The sequence below is a fragment of the Chenopodium album genome, chromosome 17 (assembly GCF_948465745.1).
Source record: "Chenopodium album chromosome 17, dcCheAlbu1.1, whole genome shotgun sequence".
Taxonomy (NCBI): Eukaryota; Viridiplantae; Streptophyta; class Magnoliopsida; order Caryophyllales; family Amaranthaceae; genus Chenopodium; species Chenopodium album.
The window spans coordinates 41,115,442-41,123,393 of NC_137850.1; the positions used below are offsets into that span (position 1 = coordinate 41,115,442).

The 7,952-nt window shown below is 33.7% G+C and overlaps 1 pseudogene across 2 annotated transcripts; it reads left to right on the top strand.

The window, feature by feature from the left end:
* The first annotated feature begins 2,569 nt into the window (after nucleotides 1-2,569).
* Nucleotides 2,570-7,554, top strand: LOC145589722 (nuclear pore complex protein NUP50B pseudogene; annotated as a pseudogene). 2 transcript variants are annotated; one of them, XR_014101796.1, is made up of 2 exons: nucleotides 2,570-2,741; nucleotides 5,872-7,554. The product of XR_014101796.1 is annotated as a nuclear pore complex protein NUP50B pseudogene, transcript variant X2 (transcript). The 2 variants fall into 2 exon arrangements; XR_014101795.1 differs by having other exon boundaries at nucleotides 5,875-7,554.
* The last annotated feature ends 398 nt before the right edge of the window (nucleotides 7,555-7,952 follow it).

Sequence of the window (7,952 nt, forward strand, 5' to 3'; positions counted from 1 at the left end):
ACAACTGTTTTTTCATTATTAATATAATAAGTTACTTTTGTTATAAAGAAAATGATTTAAAAAATAAAATAAGAAATTAGGGTTCACCTTCTTAATCAACATAACTCTCAATAGTCAATACCTTCAATTCCCTTACATCATAGGTAAAGTTATAAATGGACAATTATATTGTATATTTCATACTTCGTATGTTTCTTGAAGGCTTTTTTACATTAAGTTTTGAGTCGTTCACTCATTCCTCATAATTAATACGAGTATCGATTGTTGATTTGTTGATATACTTCATATTTCTTTTAGTACCTATTAGTCTATTACGGAGTATTTGTTATTTTCACTTTAATTTTTACATATCCTCTCTTGCCCCTAGTACTTTTTAGACTGACCAGCCAATTTTCTTTCACAATCACATTTTCTTTCCTATTGAGAGGGGAAAAAAAACACACACACACACTTTTGCATTATATTATCCGTATTTTCTTGGACCGTGCATCTACATTAAGTGAGCAAAATATGAAAATATATGAAACTACATGTGTTAGATACTCTAGCTAGGAATCATTAGTTTATGCACAGCACGGTCTTAAGTACATCTAAGGCCCAATGACCATCTCTCTTAATCTAATTATTCATGTTAGCAACTTGTAGACTCTAATTAAGCTAACGAAATAAGATAATTGATCTGATTTCGTACTTTGTTTGTGCCCAACAGATTTAGGGCATGTTCTATTCAGCTTAATTTTAATTCAGTTCAATTTAATTCAATTCCTAATTTCCTATTCTCATAAACAATTCACTTCATTCAGCTCTATTAAGTTCAGTTCACTTCAGTTCAACCCCAATTAGTTAAGTTCAGTTCAGTTACTTTAAGTAAATCGAAACAGGCCCTTTGTCTAGAGTATGTTGTAAGCCTAGTATAGCAGTATTAGAAATTTAGAATAGTCTTCTTATTGATCTAAAGCGGTCTTCATCAGCTAGACATTCATCATCATCATCATCATTCAATCTTTCAATATTCTTCGTTAATTCATTTGAAACAAAGTATATAGACTTCCCCTCACATGTAAGATCCTTTTCAATCTCGTCATATATGATATTCATGTGGTCTAGTGCATTTTCGCATTCCCCTTTACATGGCATTCAAAATGGCCTAGAGTACATTACAACCATTAAAAGTCTCAACCATGGGCTTGGTATCAATTTATATACTTTAATACTTCATCACACCATGTTGATATTCAAATTACACATGAGATGGCTTATATTAAGGGAGAAGTATTGACGTACACGGTCTATGTTCCAATGAAACAATTAGGATAGCATTTTTGTGAATAATGGAAACATGAGAAAAAGCATTGGTGGAAAATTTAATGGCAGAAAGAACCAATACATGCATAATAGTATACAAAAATATAACACTGAACCATTAAGAGAGAAAAAAATAATAAAAACCCTAGATTGTCCTCCTATGTGTATGTGAAACACATAGACCCTATGCGCCTAGATGGTTTTATCATCAATGTTATGCTTTTCCCGGTTGAAAAAAAGGCAAAAAAAAAAAAAAAAAAAAAAAAAACATTACATTGGGCATTTCTAACAAATAAAATTTTATGCATAAAGCATAAAGCATTTCTAACAAATAAAATCCTATGCATAAAGCATTTCTAACAAATAAAATCTTACAGCAATGACATCCTATTTGCATGCCATATACATAGGCCTTATGCACCAATATTTCTCTCATGAAATCAAAACTTGGTCAAATCAGACAATCTGATCATATCAACAAAAATAAGCTGAAGTAAAAAAGGCCCTAAATATTGCTAAACTAGGTTAGACTCTGTGCCATGCACGGTTTTTCACTTTTTATTATGGAGTATCAATTTAAAACTATATTTAAATATAAAAAATAATTTAGTCCATAATCTATTTTTTATTCAATCCCAAACTAAGCAACTTAAAATACTACTACTATTTTTAATTTTTTATGACTACATATTATATTTTTAATTTAAACTTTCTTTTATTTTAAACCCTGATGGCATATAATCTTTTTTTTATTTCACATTTCAAAATTTTTCATTCACTAATTATGTTATGTTGAAAGATATATATATATTCATGATTTTCTTACTATAGATAATAATTATATACATTAAAATAATTATTTGTATAAGAATTTATAGAAAGATACGGTTAGATACCTAATTAAGTTGGCAAATATATTATTCTACGATTTTTTTTCCTAAATTTTAGAAGAAAATATTCTGGGTGTATCTATATCATTTTATTTCAAAAGTTTTTTTTTTTTTTTTTTTAGGACACGTCAGAAAATGACATGTGACATTGGTGGTGTGTCTTTTAGTATATATTATGTATTCTATATCATTTTATTTTAAAAGTTTTCTTAGAAATTGACATGTGTCATTACTGACGTGTCTTTTAGTATATAGTAGAGTTATTAATTGATTGATTATTGATTATTGATTAACCCCTTAAGCCTTTAATTTTAGTGGGTATAACAGGATAATACGGTGCACCTTATTACACCCCATCAATGCTTCTTCAAGCATCGAGTTCCAGATTCTAACCCTAGCGTCACTACTCACAACTAAAAGCCTCATTTCTCTCTCCTCTGCTCACTCTCCATCACTCTGCCGCCGCCGCCGTCGTCACCGTCACCGCCGCTCACGTCGCCGGATTCCTTGAACACCGGCACCGGCGTAGATTCCTCTATTCCTAAGGTTCTTTGTATTTTAACTATTATCGTTTATTCCAGTTCTCATTTTTATGTGATTTTTAATCGCTTGTTGTTTTAGCCATGTTTATATATTGAGATCAATTTATTGATTCGGAATTTATTGATGAAATTTGCCCATTTATTGAATTGCTTAGTATAGTTAGGAGATTCAATGTTTAAACTTGCTTTTTAAAATTGTTTGTATTTCTATGCTTGATTTTGCTTGTTGTTTGTTAAATATTTTGTGGGGTTTGATGGTTGATAGGAATTTTTATTGAAATTTGATTAAAGTGACAGAAAATTGAAATTATTGGTGAATTTTGGGGGTGTTTGTTATTACCATTTCATTATTGGTGTTGCTGAGAATTGGGTGTTTTTTTTTTTTTTTTTTTTTTTTTTAAATTATTATTTTAAAAATTAACCTAGTTTGTTCTTTATGCGATTCGATTGTTTATTATCAACAGATGAAAAATAAATTGAAAATGAAATATGTAGGCTTGTAGCTCATCTAGTTTCGATGTCATCTTGTTCTTGTTGGTTCTGTAATTATGATATATATGGTACCATCTATCCATTGTTTAAATGAGCTTTTGAGGGATCGTTTTTCGAATTCGTATTTGAGTTAAAAGACTACTCGTATTATTTATCACCCATTGCCTCACCCTTTTGTTCTATTGACTTTGTGTGGTGGTTGGAAATAGAGCATGCACACGCTTCCCTATTTTGCATCGCACGCAATAATGAAGTAGTGAATTGGGTCTTTGTAATAGGGAAAGTCTAATTTTAAGTTGTTACGTATGGCAAGAAAGATGTCTGAAAGATTTTCATCCTCCCTTGAATTGAATACGGAGTTGTTAAATGTTTGCTATTGAGATTCTGAATCCCTTCAACTGTTCAACATAGAAGGCCGTCTTAGAATCTAATAATGTGAAATTGTTTTACATTAATTTGAGATGAATAGGTTACGATTGGATTTAGTGGTTGAAATTTATTAATTTTCTTTTCTAATATGTATTGACTATAATCCGTGGATGTCATTAATTTATTTTATTAGGTTTGCTTGTAAGATTATGGTTTTTTTTTACTTCAATTAATAACTTATTTGAACAAAAATAAATGGTCAAAATGCAAACAAACGTATGAATAAAAGTGGGCTGAGGAAAGATAAAAATAATTCACCCACTTCAATTCCCACCTGATCAAAACTTAACTGTCAAATTCAAGGTTGTTTAAACATAGAGCAAATTAATTTTCCTAAGGTTAGCTAGTTACAGAGTATTGCATTGGGTTAACAAAGGAAGTGCTTAGGTTGTACTCGAGTATGTGTGGTTGTGTCATGGCCTTATTCTGCATGCTTAAACAATATCAAGAAATATGTGAAGTATGGACTTTGAAGTGTTTGTGCTGGTATATATATCTTGGGTCTAAGCATTCTGTGGTTGCTAATAGTTTTAGCTTAAAGTTTGGTGCTGGACTAGATTTAATTTCTCTAGCGTGGTTTTCTTGATTTGTTGATTATATGATTAAATAGTTGATTACATCTCAAGGTATTGGTATATTGGTTATGGTCCTTATGGCTTATGTTTGATGAAGGAAACATTGACATTCTCCGGTTTTTAAAGTTTATCACTGAAATTTTATGGTGATGTTAGTTTGGGGTTTAAAGATTGAAATTGGGAATTTGTTATCATTTACAAAATTTCCTCCCCTGTGTTTAGTTTGGGATGGAAATAAGCTGAAAATTTATAGCTAGCTTACCAAAATTTCATTTTACCACCTTCTCCCTATTACCAATTTACCACACTCCTCCCTAGTAATTAAATCTATCACGTCAATTATGAATCCTATACTTCTAATCCTATTCACTATCTTTTGATTGCTTGTAACGTACTGTCATACACCCTTGTTTTTATTGTGGTGCTCAAAAGCTACATCGACTCTTGTGTGTTCAGCACCCTATGGGTTCACATGGTGCTTAAAAGTTTCGTCTTTTTTAGCATACCTCTCTTCAATGGGTTCTCTTCATTAGTGCATCATATGTGGGCAGTGGGCCTATTTAAACCCTAAAATATGCAACATAGTTGAGTTATCCAGTTAATAGACATGTTCTGGAAGGTTTTTTTTTTTTTTTCTTTTTTTTTTTTTTAATTACATATATATATATATATTGTGGGGGTGGGGGGAGGGGGTGTTTGGCTGAATTTTCTTTAGGGTGCATATATTCATTTGATTTATACTTAACCTGTTTGAACTTATTTGACTTTATCTTATAAGAACTTATTTTAGTCATAAATTGAACTTAGGTAGCCCTTGTTAATTTTTACTATTTAATCACTCATATGACCTTATTTTTCCTGGACTTATCTTATTTGAACTTAGTCTTCAACTAGCATCTGAATAGTTGTCTGTTAATTGAGCAATTTTGTTCATAGTTTTGGAATTGCCTTCTCATCTCCGCTGACCTGGGTCCGAGAATGTGTGATTCAAATTTCTATTGACCATCATTGCCCACTTTTGTGCCTTAACTAACAGCTGCTCATGACTTGAGATAGCGAGGTATACAATTTTTTTGTTACCAAAAATGGAATAGCTGGCTCATCCAATTTTTCTTTACGCTTTAAGTAAAAAAAAAAAAACCAAGTAGGAGATTCTTAGAAACTGGCAGGAATCTGTTATATGATTGTTGGTGGAGGTTTCAGTGGTTAACATTGAACAGGTGTTTTGTTTATCGTGTTTGCTGGATGAAAGTTTGAGGGGAGGAGGGGGGGGGGGGGGGGGGGACTAGATTTGGATTGAGTGAGGTTATTATAGTAAAGAACCTCTGTTTCTATAGATATTGATGCTTACTTGTCCAGTGAGGTTATTATCACTGGACAAGTAATTTTTTGTTAGGAAGTGTTGAGAGTAAGAGTAGTTTACTTTATAAATTTCTTATGCTATTTAAAGTTGAAGGTAACTTTTTCTTGGTTTTTTAATGCTTGTGGATGGATCAATTGATGGGTATTATACGACTAGTTTTAAAGGTTTGACTATTTTCTAATGTCATGCCTTTTGTAGTCTCGAGTTTCTGCAGCAGTCTTTGTCTTGTTCATGTGCAGTGCTATATTTGACTCCTTTCTCGAATTTCTTTTCAGCAGTCTTTCTCTCTTATTGGTATTTCTTTTATCTCCAATGGGTGATGATAATCAGCCTTCTAAGAAAAGAGCTGCTGGTAGAGAATTATCTCGAGACAATCCTGGTCTTGATGATGAGGAAGAATCCGAAGAACCATCAGGAACTTTCAAGAAAGCAGCTGAGGATGTATTGGCCACGAGAAGAATAGTGAAAGTTCGTCGTCAGCAAACTTCTACAACACCCTCTGCTCCCTCATCAAATCCTTTTGCCGGAATTCGATTGGTCCCCCCAGCTCCAGCTCCAGCTCCGGCTCCTGCTCCGGCTCCTGCTCCTGCTCCTGCTCCTGCTACTGCAGAAGCGCAGACTGCTGAAGACAAAACAGGTAGTGAAGATGCAGATACCAAAGATGATGCTAACTCAGAATCAGAAACTCAAGTGAAACAAGTAGAACCAAAAGAGACACCTAATGAGGCCACAACAGAATCTAATGCAGATAAGGAGAAAGAAGCACTCACTAAGCAAACAAATGTTGTTAGTCAACCTGAGCAAGCTGCTGATGTTGCTGCTGCTGAGCCCAAGCCAAGTGATGAGAGAGAAGCTAATGACAGTGCTATAAAAACAAGTGAAGCTGGTGAAATACAAGCTGATTGTACCAAGGGTGAGAATGATGGCACAAATGACAATGAAAAACCTGATGCAAGTGGGAATGGTGGTGCTGCTTTGAGTTCATTTCAACAACTTTCAAACAGCCAAAATGCGTTTACTGGCCTTATGGGCACTGGATTTTCAACCTCTACTTTCTCTTTCGGCTCGCTTCAAAAAGATGGGTCTCCTTCACAGGCATCTCTTCCTACCTTCAGTTTTGGCGCCCCAACTAATGGTAGTACCCCCCTTTTTGGTTCAGTGATGACAGGGACATCCATTGGGACCAAGACTGAAAGTTCCACATTTCGTTCTATGCCAGAGGTACCAACAGAAACAGGGGAAGAGAACGAAGAAACCGTTTTTAATGCTGATTCTGCTCTTTTCGAGTTTATTGATGGTGGATGGAAAGAACGCGGTAAAGGAGAGGTAAAATTGAACGTCCTAAAAGGGGAAACTCAGAAAGCTCGGTTGGTGATGCGAGCTAAAGGGAATTTGAGATTGATTCTGAATGCAAGTCTTTTTCCTGATATGAAGCTCACAAAGATGGACAAAAAAGGCATTACCTTTGCTTGTGTGAATATCGCTACAGAAGGCAAGGATGGGCTCTCAACATTTGCACTGAAGTTCAAAGATGGCTCGATTATGGAAGAATTTTCCTCAGCAGTTTCAGCTCACAAGGATAAGCCTGCTACTACTGAACTGAAGACTCCAGAAAACTCTCCAAAGGCCTCAGATGATTAAAAAGTATATTTGCAAATATCTGCTGGTGTTATTGCATGAGAAGCTGTAACCCTGTAAAACTGATGCTGTTGTCACCAGAGACAGGGAAGTGAGGAGGTTGTTCATGATTTTTGTATGTCAAAGCCCTTTTCTTGGGCGAAAAGTGATAAGAAGACATTTACCTCCCCATTTTGTTGTGCGCCTGCACTGTAACATGTCATCAATGAGGTATTTGTCAACTTAGTAACTACTTGTAATCCGGGATGTTGAATAATATGTTAGAATGTTTGTTACTGAATTTGTATCTGGGATATATGGAGCTATGTTATTGCGAATTACATCAGTTATTTGCATTCTTTGATTAGGTTTTAGTTTGATGCTCTATTCCATTGATCATCAATGGTTGTTGCTTTGTGTCTGGAATACCGTGGGACTTGACCTAGATTATTCTTCTCTTGTGAGCATAGTGGTTTTGAATTTTTCACAAATTATCTTAAATTTGAGATTCCCTATATCCTTCTGTTTCTTTGTGTGTTTTCTCAAAATAAACTTGATTAAATATGATAGGTATTAATTGATGTATTATAAGTCTATAGAAACAAATCTCTCAAATAAAAAAATGTGCTATTTAAACAGGTTAAATTTAATCATTGAAACCGATAATTAGTAGTTCAATATTGACTTATTAATAGTTCAAAAAAAAAAAAAAAAAAAAAAAAACTAATACCTATTAAGT